Source organism: Haemaphysalis longicornis, unplaced genomic scaffold, assembly GCF_048455015.1.
Source record: "Haemaphysalis longicornis isolate Haplotype H1 unplaced genomic scaffold, Haemaphysalis longicornis Haplotype H1 scaffold_6, whole genome shotgun sequence".
In the NCBI taxonomy this organism is placed as follows: domain Eukaryota; kingdom Metazoa; phylum Arthropoda; class Arachnida; order Ixodida; family Ixodidae; genus Haemaphysalis; species Haemaphysalis longicornis.
The window spans coordinates 157,917,784-157,931,482 of NW_027526407.1; positions in this window are offsets into that span (position 1 = coordinate 157,917,784).

The window sequence follows — 13,699 nt, forward strand, 5'->3', positions numbered from 1 at the left end:
TTTTCTTAGATATTCAAAAGGCTTTTGATTCAATACATTTTGAGTTGCTGTTAAAAAATTTTTCTAGCTGTGGGATTCATGGGAGTGCACTACAAATTCTGGAAAACTACTTGCATGACCCATATCAAATAGTTGGCATCAATGAAATATTATCTGCCGAAATGAAATTGAAACAAGGTGTCTCACAAGGATTTCTACTTGGCCCGGTATTATTTCTTGTATACATAAATGATATTGTGAATTTACAAGGTTGTGATAATATTATGTATGCAGATGACACGAATATTTTTTTCTCATCAAGCAGTTTAATATTTCTGGAATCTATTGTAAACGAATTTCTGGTGCATCTCTAAACTGGTTACAAGAAAACAAGCTGGGATTAAATGCCACAAAGACAACCCATATAATTTTTCGCCCAATCAATAAGCACTTAAACGAAGATATAAATCTCAAATACGAAGGTCATGTTATTGCACGGGTACCTGAATAAAAGTTCCTTGGTGTTTGGTTCCAAGAACAATTAAACTGGTCCGTACACGTAAATCATTTAGTTACGGCTCTGGCAGGAACAGTATGATGCCTTTATAAAATATCACACTTAATACCGCTAGGGCTAAAAAGAAACATGTATTATTCTCTATTCTATTCAAAACCAACGTACAGAATCTTAGTGTGGGGAACAACCTCACAAAAAATTACAATAAACTTGTGGTCCTGCAAGAAAAGATATTACGGTGTTTCGAAAATTTTGAAGGGAAATTCCAAGACCTTCCAACTTCGACTTTGTTTTCAAAACACTCCATACTTAGAGCAGACCAGCTGCAATATTTTAGACTTGTCCAGATGGTACACAAAAACAAGTTATACGTAGATGGTGACGCAGAAAACCGTCATTACTGTGTACGGCGTCCAATAAGACGAACACCTAAAACTAGGACTAATTACGGCACACAATTGGCCACTTATCAAGTACCACATGTCTTGAACATTCTAGTGGATAATTTATAATTTAACACTATTGCAACCGTATTTAAGACTGAAACCAAGGTCATGTTTATAGAAAAGAAAGTGAGATTTGACAATCACTACGCGTGTCTCATTCTAAGAAATTTAAACTGTATTGCATGTAGACGTGATTTTTTACAGACATAACCAACAATCAGTCAAAAAATGTGTCGTGTTCTATTAAGACGATAGTCTTTTTTGGGCTACTTAAATCCAGAAATTTTGGTCTGTCTGTATGTCTGCCCGTCTGTCTGTCTGTGACTCGATTCAGCCACCCGGCCAAACTAAAACAATGCCTGCGCAATAGTCTTATATAGTCACAGCTAAATCTACCCGTCTAAGTACGGGGTGATGTTCATACCTGTCAACATTGTTGAAGAAGAACAAGACATTACGCAAATATAAGAGAACAAATTAATACAGAAGTGATGTTTGCAGTATAAAAAATCATACATGCTTGACTTTGGCGAAATTAAATACTTCATCAACTCCAGAAAAAAAAATCATTTTGCCGTCGCCTTCTGTCGCCCGCGCCACAATAGCTCCTTGCGGCATTTTAAGGAATCAAACGCCAACAGTTACGAAAGGTTCAACTAGCTGTCGATCGCGCAACTATAGCTTCTTCCGACATTTTAAGGAACCGACCGGCAACAGTTACGAAAGGTTCCACTAGATAGATTCCACGTTCTGCTTGCAATGCACCTGGAGTAAGGAAACGCAGTTCTATAACCCTTGAAGTAGGGCGCCGCATTCACGCGCGTCTTCGCCGTACGGCAGCGTTGTCATCGAGACACCCGGTTTGCAGCAGTGGAACGCGGGAAATTTAAAATGATATAAGCAAACCTTCGGCGTCGTTACCTTGGGACTAGCGCGACGCAAGAGGAACAACATTAGAGGTGAGCGGGAAAGCGAAGAGAGGCATTTACTTGGCAAAAGTCAATAAAGACTATCGTCTTTTGACGACATTTGCAACAAAAGAAGCAGATACGCGGCCAATTTTTGTATCTGCCGGTAACAGGTATTGCAGAAAAACGTTTTATGTATATTGTATAACTTGGGATTCTCATTATTCGAAATGTACGATTTCTTGTATTTCGCCTAATTTACGTATTTTTTTCTCTCTGTATTGGTGGATCTTATTGCTAAGTACGCATATTTGATTTGAACATGTCCTCTGCTGTGAACGCCTCTGTTGTGAACTCCAGAGGGTCAGGAGCCCTCGTCAGGCACTCAATGCCTTTAGCTCTTGCCGCGTCATCAGGCATTTTAACAACGTCTGCTGAAAAATAAAGTGTTGCTCTTCTTTTTCTTCATTGCTTGGATATGTGATTTTGAGTATATTGGCTAATAATAGGGGTTCTTTTTAAGATAGAAACATCATGTAAACTTTAGGCTTATACGTGTCATCACTTGTATATGCATTTTAGATGGAGTTGTTAGTAACACGCACCGTTCTCAAGATTTTAAAGTCAAAATTAAAGTGTTTGTATATTTGTTTTTGTCTGTCTGAAGCGTGATTGCCGTCAAGGTCAAAATAAATGTGTATGCGAGAACGTATGTCTTTCTTAAATACGATTGCCATCAATGCTCGAGAAGTTCGCCGTAGCTGTCATTAAATTCTGCATTGCGTAACGCCTCTATGTTGGGGGCTCTAAAGCTTCACTGGACCAACCTTCAGAAAGTGGAATGGCTCATTAGTTTTCTCAGCAAGACATCTTTTTGCTTCTGAAGGAGGACAGCATAGACCGCCTGGATCTCCATCACAAGTCCTGCATACTCGCCGTCGAGGTCAAGTGCGCCTTTGACAATGTCAAGCACGAAAAGATCCTCGAAAATCTGCGAAGCACCGATTTTGGCCCCAAAGCTTACAATTATGTTCCAAATTTCCTCAGGAATCGTACGGCAACGGTGGGCACCGGCAAACTTCGATGCGAAAACTTCCACCTACCAAACAAAGGAACCCCTCAAAGTTCGGTGGTCTCCCCGCTGCTTTTCAACATTGCCATGCTACACCTGCCAAAGAAACTTCAGACCATCGAAGGACTCAGGCCTGCTCATTACGCAGACGACCTCACGCTGTGGATGAGAGCGCCTACTACGAGGAAACAATAGTTCGCTCTGCAGGAGGCTATCGACGTGATAGTCATTTACTTAGACTCTTGCGGCCTCCAGTGCGCTCCGGAGAAGTCCGAACTTCTCGTGCTGAAGGCTCGAACTCGTGGACGACCGCCCAAACTCGTTGATACGGATCCCAGTGTCACTTTTTACGGAGTGGAAATTCCCAAGGTCAACTCTCTTCGGGTACTGGGTCTTACAATACACAAGGATGGATCGGGTGCAGCTCATCTTCCCTAACTACAGCAAACAGTGACACTGTCACCCACCTCGTTAAAAAAAATCACAAATAAACGAAGGGGGCTCAAAGAACAAGACACCTTACGGATCATTCAAGCATTAATATCCAGTAGCATGACGTACGGTACCCCAAACTTTGCCTTTAAAAGCGGGGAAATAAAAAAAAAATTGGACATAATGATCAGGAAAGCAACCAAGACTGCTCTGGGCGTTTCTTTCATGGCATCCGCCGACAAGCTGCATAAATTAGGCGTACATAATACGTGGGAGGAGACGGTCGAGGCCCACAAAGCCAGCCAACTCGAACGCCTCAAGCTCACTCCTGCAGGCCGAGCAGTACTCCGCTATCTCAATTACAGTGAAACCTACATCGCGGACATCGACCAAAAAGCAAGATTACCATCGGAACTCCGAGACGCAATCTTTGTAGCACGCATACCACGTAACACGCACCCCTCTTACCACAAAGAAATAAGACAGGCAAAATCGAAGGCACTCCTCCGAAAATATGCTAAAGATCCCAACACAAGATACGCAGACGCTGGTCGATACCCAGACCACACTGCTTTCGCAATAGGCGTCACGGACCAACGAGGCAGGGAACTGACGTCGGCAACAATACCGGCTCGTAACCCCGAAGCGGCGGAACAAGCAGCCATCACCTTGGCAATGACAACCTGCAGCGACCGAGCACTGATATTCACCGACTCCCAAGCGGCATGTCTGAACTTCCAAAAAGGAGGCGTGTCCGCGGCGGCACTTAAAATCTTAAAGACGCGCCCCCAACTTCTTGACACCTACATTACCTGGATCCCGGGACATCAAGGGATGGCGGGAAACGAAGCAGCGCACGCTGCAGCCTGAGAACATACCAGCCGGGCCTTCCTTCTGCCCAACATCCGTGCGGAAACGGGCGCAGAAGACGTACCCATTACCTATAGGGCAATGTTGGAGCACTACCGACTTGAGCGGAGGAGATATCCCCCACCACACCTCGACCTCACCAAGGAAGAAAGCGTAATCTTTCGTCGCCTCTAAACAAACACATACGCACACGGAATAATCATGCACCCCATTTACCCAACGCAATTTCCGTATCTCTTCTCTTATTGCGACATCCGCGACACCTTGCCGCACATGATCCTGGAGTGCCCTTGCGAAAACCACCGGCCAGACCAACCTGTGGATAGCCAAGCATCATCAACAACCCTGACTGCCTCACCACAAGATATTGCAAGCACGCATACAACCAGTCAACCCGACATTACTGAAAAGTGGGAGGCACTTCTCGTTTAAGAGGATCCAGAGAACCAGAAGAATCTGGTGAACCGGGCGAAGACGGCAGTCACCGCCAGAGGCTTGCTAGACTGAGGAGACCTACCACCTCGGACCGGCATGGACCAAGTCCTAGCTAGTCGTTTCAGACAATAATCGTTTATTTCTCCCTCTCCCTCATTTGTGTCTGCACATGTAGTGCTCTATTCCCGCGCGCTTCAATTTAAGTGGCATGTGAAAGCCCACAGCCTTGGTTTATTTGCGCGAGATTAACACGAAGCAGGTGAGTGTTTGTGATGTTCCTATGGAACGAGCCCTTTTTATTTGACTCATCCACCGGCATATTGTCTCTATGTTCAATAAAAGAACAAACCGAAGGTTGGAGCTATGCATTATAAGGCCTCTAGGTTATTTGAGATTTTCAGAAGACAAGCACGTGTACGTGCAAAATACTCAGGTGGTCGAAATGAATCTGGAGCTTTCCACTACTTCGCACACAATAACCCCGGAGTAGCTTGGATGCGTAAAACACTCAAAACTTGAAATTTGAACCTGAGCATGTACACCACGGGACAGCAGCAGCCACCTCAGTTGCCACAGCCGTGGTGCCACACCGATTTTCTTTGTGGTTTGATGCTTCCAACGTTTACCAATTTTACGGTGAATTCTTGACATTTTTTTTAATAATGCAAGGGCCCTACGTGTGCTCACAGTTGGCCAAACTTTTATCTGCATATTTAATGAGTTTATTATCGTTGACTACGTCAGGAAATCAGCTGCGTAAAAAGTGCAAGAATAAAGGTTCTTTAAAGCCCCTTTTTCTCGCGCAACAATGCGTGTAAGCTGGCGAATGCAACTTGGGGTGGGACTAGCCCATGCGACACTTTATTGTAGCGAACGCATATGCCGATGTTTATGACGGACTTGAGTGTCCCTTTAGGGTTAAGGGCGGGCCAGTTTAGCGAGATGCAGATCGATGAGGCGAATATACACCAGCACGCTTTGATTTGATCAGGACGCTAAAGTAAACGTTGCACAAGGAAAACCTCTGTACGTCGACGTTGATCTCTATTGTAGCATAGTAGGAAGCATGGTAGGAAGAACGTAAGAGTCATAGTCATAGTTTTTTTTTGCAGAAAAACTGTCAGTGTACTGAGGCGTCGCGGAAGGTAGAGGCAATAGTGTAGAGCTGCTGTCTGTGCCTCGTTAGGCTGAATACAGGCTAATAACATGTGCTCAGGCAGATTGGTAATTGACCTATGAGAAGCGCCAGAGGCTCATGCAGGATTCATTCCTATCGGCAGTGACGAAGACATACTGACTACCAACTATCGTTTTACATCTCGGCGACAAATCAGGATGCACACGCCTCTTCAAATCACAGGTGAGAGCGTACGTTTCCCTGTGCGCGTGTGTACGTGTGCATGCGTGCATGTTTGGATGCTTGTTTGTGCGTGTGTATGTGCGTACGTGTGTGTGCGCACCTGCGTGTGTGTGCATGTGTGGGTGCGCGCGTGCGTGCGTGTGCGTATGTGTGTGCTTGTGCGTGCGCGCGTGTATGTACGCGCGTGTGTCCGCGCCCGTGGATCTGCGCGTACGCGTGCTCGTGCTTGTGTGTGTGGGTTCGTGTGCGTGAAGAAATTTATAATCATTGCACGCTTATATTTCCGAATAGGAATCAAATGTAAGTCATATATTCTGCTTCTTTAAGTGTGTCGCGGTGAATGCTGTTAAATGTTTGGAGTGATTGAGTTTATATTATTCCGAAGATTGCGTAACCCGCGGATGTCGTGCGGTGCGTGGCATTTTGTCGCGCACTGCACTGTTTTGGTTATTTTATTCGACAAAAGAGCGAGAACAAACGGCACGTGATGGTCGTCCATCAACAGAGATTTTAATGGTATCCCAACGAACAGCTTTGAGCAGGAACTTTTGGCGTTTACAACACGTACTTTATGCCGATTGAGTGATACATCCAAAACGTAGTTTAAAGGTGTTTTATAATACCTATTCTAAACCGGATTTTCGTCGAAGTTTTATCGTCATAATTATCATCATCATCACCAGCAGCAGCCGAATCAGGTCTACTGTTGGACGAAGGGTTCTCCCATTGACCTCCAACTGCTCCTGTCCTTCGCTTATCGGGTCCGCAGTTTACCCGCGAATTTCCTTATTTAAAATCTCCACCGGAGAACCGGCCTTCCCCATCTTCTTCATCCATCTTTTGGTATCCACTCTGTTACCCTAATTTTCCACCGATTTTATGTTCGCCCCACTACATGGCCAGCCCAGGCCCCTTTCTTTTTCGTTATTTCAACTATGATATCTTCTTTTATAGATTGTTCTCTGATCGAGGTAGCTCGTTTCCTGTACCTGAGTGTTATTCCAAATATTATTCGTTCTTTGGCCTGTTGAGACGAACTAACTCTGCTTTCTAACCGTTTAGTAAGGCAACAAGTATCAGCTACACACGTCCTAACCGGCAGTATGCACTAGTTTTAGATTTTTATTTTCATTGACAGAGGTAGCTTGTCTTTTATTATTTGGGAATGCTTGCCGAGTGCTCCCCAACCCATACATATTCTGTGCCGAATTTCTCTTCATGGTTGGGGTCAGCACTTGTATTTGTACTGTCAGCACTGTGGTAAGAGGTATTTGTATTTGTAATTGTATTCTTTTACTTCTTTTAGCGTTTCGTTTCCTGATGGGAAAAGGTCGTTTTTCGCCTGCTTATTCCTGATTTCTTTATATTCATTCACATTTATCCCTCCCCCGCACACCGCACTTTCAGATTGTCTTTCTTCAAGCATTGCTTGCATGTGTGCTGAGTCTCACTCAGCAATACCATGTCGCCCAAAAACCTCAAATGGCTGACGTGTTCCCCATTTATTCTGAATCCCATGTTTCCCCAGTCAATCTTTCTAAACACCCCCTCCAGTCATGCTGTGAATAGTTTTGGCAAGATGGTACCTCCCTGTCTTACTCCCTTCCGGATCGCGAATTGATCGCTTTGCTTGTGGTGAATTATCATGCGCGTGCATTATTTATATGTTTTCTAAAAATCTTATGTAGGTCTCCTCTTTCCGTGCTTCTAAAACGGCTGTGGTCAGTACAGAATAAAATGTTTTCTCATAGTTTATAACTGACATATAAAGGAGTTAGGTGCATTCTGCGGATTTTTCTATCACTTGCTTGGCAACAAGAATGTGTGTGATCGATGGCTGAGTACCTTTTCCTGAACCCAGCCTCCTCTCTGGGTTGTTGGAAATCCAGACTGCCTCCTATGCGGCTTACTATAACTCTGGTAAAAAGCTTAGGCTGATGGGTATCAAGTCTTTGGCTCCTTGGGATCTCCCGTCTTATCAATGAGAATAATGTTGACGTTGTTCCACGCTATGGGCACGTTTTGAGTATACAAGGATTCCGAAAATAGTACACCGAGTTTTTTCAGAACAATATCTCCTCGCTCCTTCAAAAAATCTACGGTTATGTCGTCGTAACCTGCAGTTTTTCCTTTTCTTATGACTTTGAGAGCCTTTCCTACCTCATCTTTAGTTACGAGTAGCACGTTTGTCCTCTCAGCAGTATACTCTGGTATAGTGCTGTTAAGGACGTTAAGATGTCGGACGTTAAGTGGGGTATAACAGGGTTAAGCGACGTTAGAAGGACAGGAGAAAGCTTCATGGAGCTCACTACCTGGGATATCATGTGCTACAGAGGACCCCAAGAGAAGAAAGATGACGGGGTGGGATTTTTAATACACAGAGGCACAGCAGGAAACGTGGAGGAGTTTTTCAGCATTAGCGAGAGAGAGTCGCGGCTGTCGTGATCAAGCTAAACAAGCGATACACGTGAAAGACAGTATAGACCTAACAGCCAACGACCAGCTATGATGATTAGGCCGTGGACAGCTTCAACGAGGATGACGAGTCAGCAATGAAGAAGGCAACAACACAATTCACGATTGTGATGGGAGACTTGAACGCAAAAGTTGGTAAGAAGCAAATTTTGCAAAGATCTGTGGGAAACTTCGGAGTTGACAATCGAAACAATCGAGCAGATATACTAGTGACATTTTCAGAAAGAAATACGGTGAGATTGATAAAAACATTCTTTTGCAAACGAAAGAAGAGGAAATAGACATGAAAAACTCCCCATGGTGCAACAAAAAACGATATTGACTTCATTTTAGGTGACAACTAAGGTATTTTCCAGGAAGTAGCGGTAGTAAGTAATATTCGGAACAGCAGCCATAGAACGGTTAAATGCAATCAAAGGCTGAATCCCAAATTCCAAAGGGGGAAACTTGGGAAAACTAAAAAAAAACCCCACTGGAGTCCGACAGAGGGACATCACACGAGTTTAAATGAATTATTCGAAACTAATCCACGCGTCTAGACGCGCACAATGAGGTCCGTGTACACAGGCTAAATGAGAACCTAACATCGGAAATCAGTGAATCAGCAGCGCTGTGGGAGAAGCAACATTTAGGGAACAAACTTGAAAACTAACGAAAAAACGATGGAACTAATGGCGGAACGTAAGATCCTGAAAGTGCCGAAGTTTACGAAACCAAATTGATATTGTCTAGAAAAGGGTTAGCCAGCTGGGCATTAGCAGATGCATCAGACATCTGCACAATGGTGGGCGTCATTTTCATGTTATTTCGTAGCCCCTTTTACGTCGTTTTGTATAAACATCGAATAAGTGTTTCGCAGCCATTTTGTGCTTCCTGGGGTGGTCTTGGATTGCATGTTTCCCGCCTCCAGGGGGTCAGGGAACATGGTCTTCAGTGCCCCAGCGTCACGCATGAGCGACAGCAGACGGCTGGAAAGACTCGGCATAGAATTGCTCCACAGTTCAGATTAAGAAGAGATTTTATACATAAACAAACACCCCTGTTGATCATCCAAGGCGAAGCGTGTTGCTGTAAAGAGCTTAAGGAAACTTCCTTTGGACCACAATGAAAAGAAAAGAAACGTGCGGCGTTGGCCAGCACGCCAAGCAGACCACAACGTAGTTGTGTGAAGTAGACCGCGCATGAACCATGGTGGACGCAGAAATAGCTTACAGTGTGGCGGTTGTTGCACTGGGTCAGCCCTGCCATAAAGGGCTCCTGTAACGTTGTAGCTGCTGCCTGAATGTGGAAAGCTCCGGCTGTGCAGTTGATGAAAATGCTGAAGGAATTTTGTCTGGGACTTCCTTCAGTGTTTTTCAAAGCGTTGGAACCACATCGGCAGTAGAGTCACCATTTTTTTGAGCTCCTGCACAAAGCTTGAAATTAGAAAACATGAGTGGCAGTTGACCGATTTCACACCAGCTGTATTTTTTTCGCGATAAACATCACCGACAGAACTTGAGGACGAGAGTAAATAAAGTATAAAATCGCCTTTGTTCTACTGCTAATACCCCTGGACTGCATTATGAAGGAGGTATGCACGAGCACTATGCATGCAGCAAGCGGCAGTCCTGAATGAGCAGATTTGCATTTTCTATAGTCATAGGTATGGACTAATGATGTCGTTTGTGCGTGCATGTGAATATTTCCATTTAGGTCGTAATGATTTGCACTTTTTATTCCACTACTAAGCAACTTCAACGTTTCACACGAGAACTTTATCTAGCGAGGCGAGACTAGATGTGTTGTTCGAGGAATTAGAGGCATTATATGGGATGTAAAAGGGCTTAACGAGGTTGGGAAGACAGTTGAAGCCGTAACAGTGCTGAAAAATGGACACGTTCTACGTTGCCTTGGTCTAGTGGGCAGAGAAGTGGTCGAGTGGACAGTGGGATTTCTAATGAATGAAAGCATATTTGGCAGCATAGAATAATACTATAGCATTAATGAAAGGGTAGCTGGTCTGGTAATTAGGCCTTATAAGAGGTACAAATTCAAAGTGGCACAGGGCTACGTGCCTACATCCAGCCACGACGACCAGCTAGTGGAACGCTTCTATGAAGATATGGAATCCACAGTGACTAAAGAAACTACACAGTATACTGCAGTTATGGGAGACTTAAATGCTAAAGTAGGCAAGAAGCAGGCTGCAAACAAGGCAGTAGCGAACTATGGTCTGGGTTGTAGAAATAACAGAGGATACTTATTGAGTTCCCAGAATGGAATAATCAACGCCTCACGAATACCTTCCTCTGCCAACCGGTGAGCCGGAAGTGGACGTGGAGGAGACCGAATGAGGAGGGTAAAATTTAAATATACTTTATACTATGCGATAACCCTGGCATCGTGCAGAATGTGGAAGTGCTCGGAAGGGTGAGGTGTAGTGACCACCGCATGGTAACACCTCGAATGAGGCTAGATTCGAGGAGGGACATTAACAAGCTAGTAACATAGGAGCTGATCAATAAGTTAACAGTAAGACGGAAAGTTGAATAATTCAGGATCGCACTGGAGAACCGATATTCAGCTCTAATCCAAGAAGCAGAGTTTACGACCCAACAAGCCAGCATCAACCTTACAAGCATTATCACAGACTGTGCAGTGAAATTCGGAGGTCCGTCGACTAGACAGGATACTGGTAAACGTTCTCAGGAGACGAAAGATTTAAGGAAATGGCACAACATGACAATCTCCACCCCAACTGATGAATAGAACTAGCGGAGCTTTCTAATTCAATCAATAACCGCAAGACTGCTGAAATACGGAAGTATACTATGGAGAGGATCAAGCATGCGGTAAAGAACGTAGGCAGCCTGAGAGTAGTGATGAGGCGTCTAACCGTAGGGGAAAATCAGATGTATGCAGTTAATGACACGCAAGGAAATATCATCACAAACCGAGATAAAACAGTTATAGTAGCCGAGGAGTTCCGCAGAAATCTGTACAGTAGCCGAGACATCGACGATACATCCTAACAAGGAAGTATTGCAGAGGAGATGGTCATCCCACCAGTAACGACCGAACAAGTAAAAAGGCTTTGAAAAAACTGGAAGGGGGCAAAGCACCTGTTGGGAATCAGATAACAGCAAACTTCTTGAAGGATGACGGGCAAATTGTACTAGACAAACTGGCAAACCTCTACCCGCAATGCCTCATGACCACGAGTTTGCCAAAACCTTGGAAGAACGCGAACATTATTATATGAAAGGCGTATGAAAGGCGACATGAAGGCGAAATTCATATGAAAGGCGGCATGAAGGCCATGAAAAACTACAGGCCGATCAGCTTACTGTCAGTCGTCTACAAGGTACGTACCAAGATAATCACTAAAAGAATTTGTGCCACCTGAGATGTCAGTCAACCTTATGAACAAGCATTGTTTCGTAAAGGGTATTAGTGAATATACCATATTCACACAATCAATCAGGCAGTAGAGAAGTGCGGGAAATATACTCAAGCGCTACATATAACCTTCATAGATTGTGAGAAAGCATTTGACTCTGTCAAAACCTCAGCAGTCATTCAAGCATCGGGAATCAAGATGTAGACGAGCATTACGTGAGAATACTAAATGACATGTACAGTAGGTCCACAGCTACTATCGTTCTTCATAAGCCGTGCAGTAACTGTAATGAAAGGGCCCACTATTGGAGTGCAAGTCACGAGTCAGTGGCCAGTGCGTGTGCGAGTAAACGTTGCTTTAAGCATGACGCAAGAAGAAGCAGAAGATAGGGCACGGAAGCACGGACGCGAGACTAAAGATATAGGCGTTAGAAAAAACAAGAGGCTCGCAGGAAAACGTCCGCAATAAAGAAAAGAAACGTCCTACGAGGTTTTGTCACAGCGCCTCGGGGTGTTAAAGTCCCGACGCGTGCGGGGTCGACGGGAACGTCACGGCGCGGCTGGCTCGATGACCGGCTCTAGGCCACGTCGCATCCAGGCACCGGACGTCGGGCAGGCATCGTCGACCTTGCCGAGGAGTCACGGCTCGATGGCGTAGCAGCGGGTGTGAGCGGAGGGTTCTACCTCCAGATGAATCCGGACCCGCGCTCTCTCGCCCCAGCGCGTCACCAGCTCCAGGCACGGCCAGCCCACGGGTTGTCGTGATCAGCGGCGGACGGCTCACGGACACAGCAGCGGTTGCGACCCAGGTTGTCACCAGAACACGATCACAGGGCCGCGCTCTCCAGCCCAGCGCGTCACAGGCGTCCACTGATCACCGGCCCGATTCGAGGAGACCCAGCGCGCAGCTGCACTCGTTGCGCAGCTGCACTCGTTGCAGCTGCGCGCTGGGTCTCCTCTTCTTCGTCCACCAGCACTTCATCACAGTAACATATCTATAGGAAATGGTGTCAGGAAAGGAGATACTATCTCTCCAATGTTCGTCCCAGTATGTTTACAAGAAGTATTCAGAACATTAGATTGGGAACAGGTGGGAGTAAGGGTTAATGGAGAATAACCCAGTCGCCTCAGATTTGCTGATTACGTTGCCTTTCTAAGTAACTAGGGGAACAATTGCAAAGTATGCTTACCGCACTGGGCAAGCAGAGCAGAACCGTGGGACCGAAAATTACGGTCCAGAAAACTAAAGTAATACTCAATAACCTCGGAGAGCAAAGCGGTTTGAGATGGGTGGAGAGGCAGTGGAAGTGGTAAGGTAATGTATCTACTTAGGTCAAGTTGTTACTTCGGATCCGAACCATGAGGATTAATTTATCAGTAGAATTATTAAAATTGCGTGGAGTGCATTCGGCAGACATTCTCAGATAATTAATGGCAGCCTAACACTGTCCTTGAAGAAGAAAGTGTATGACAGCAGCATCTTACCGGTACTCACCTACGGTGCAGAAACTTGAAGGCTCACTTAAAGGGTTCAACTTAAATTGAGGACGACTCAGCGCGCAATGGAACAGAAGTTGATACGTGTGACAATACGGCACAAAAAGAGAGCGGAGTGGGTCAGGGAATAAACGCGTGTAATAATCTAGTAGTTGAAAATAAGGAGAAATATGTGTGGGCAGGGCACGTAATGCGGAGGCAAGTTAACCGTTGGTCATAAAGGGTAACAGAGGAAAACCTTAGAGAAGGCAAGCGTGGAAGGGAGCGCCAGATAGTTAATGGGCAGGGGAGATCAAGATGTTTACGATGATAAATTCGTCGCTGTTA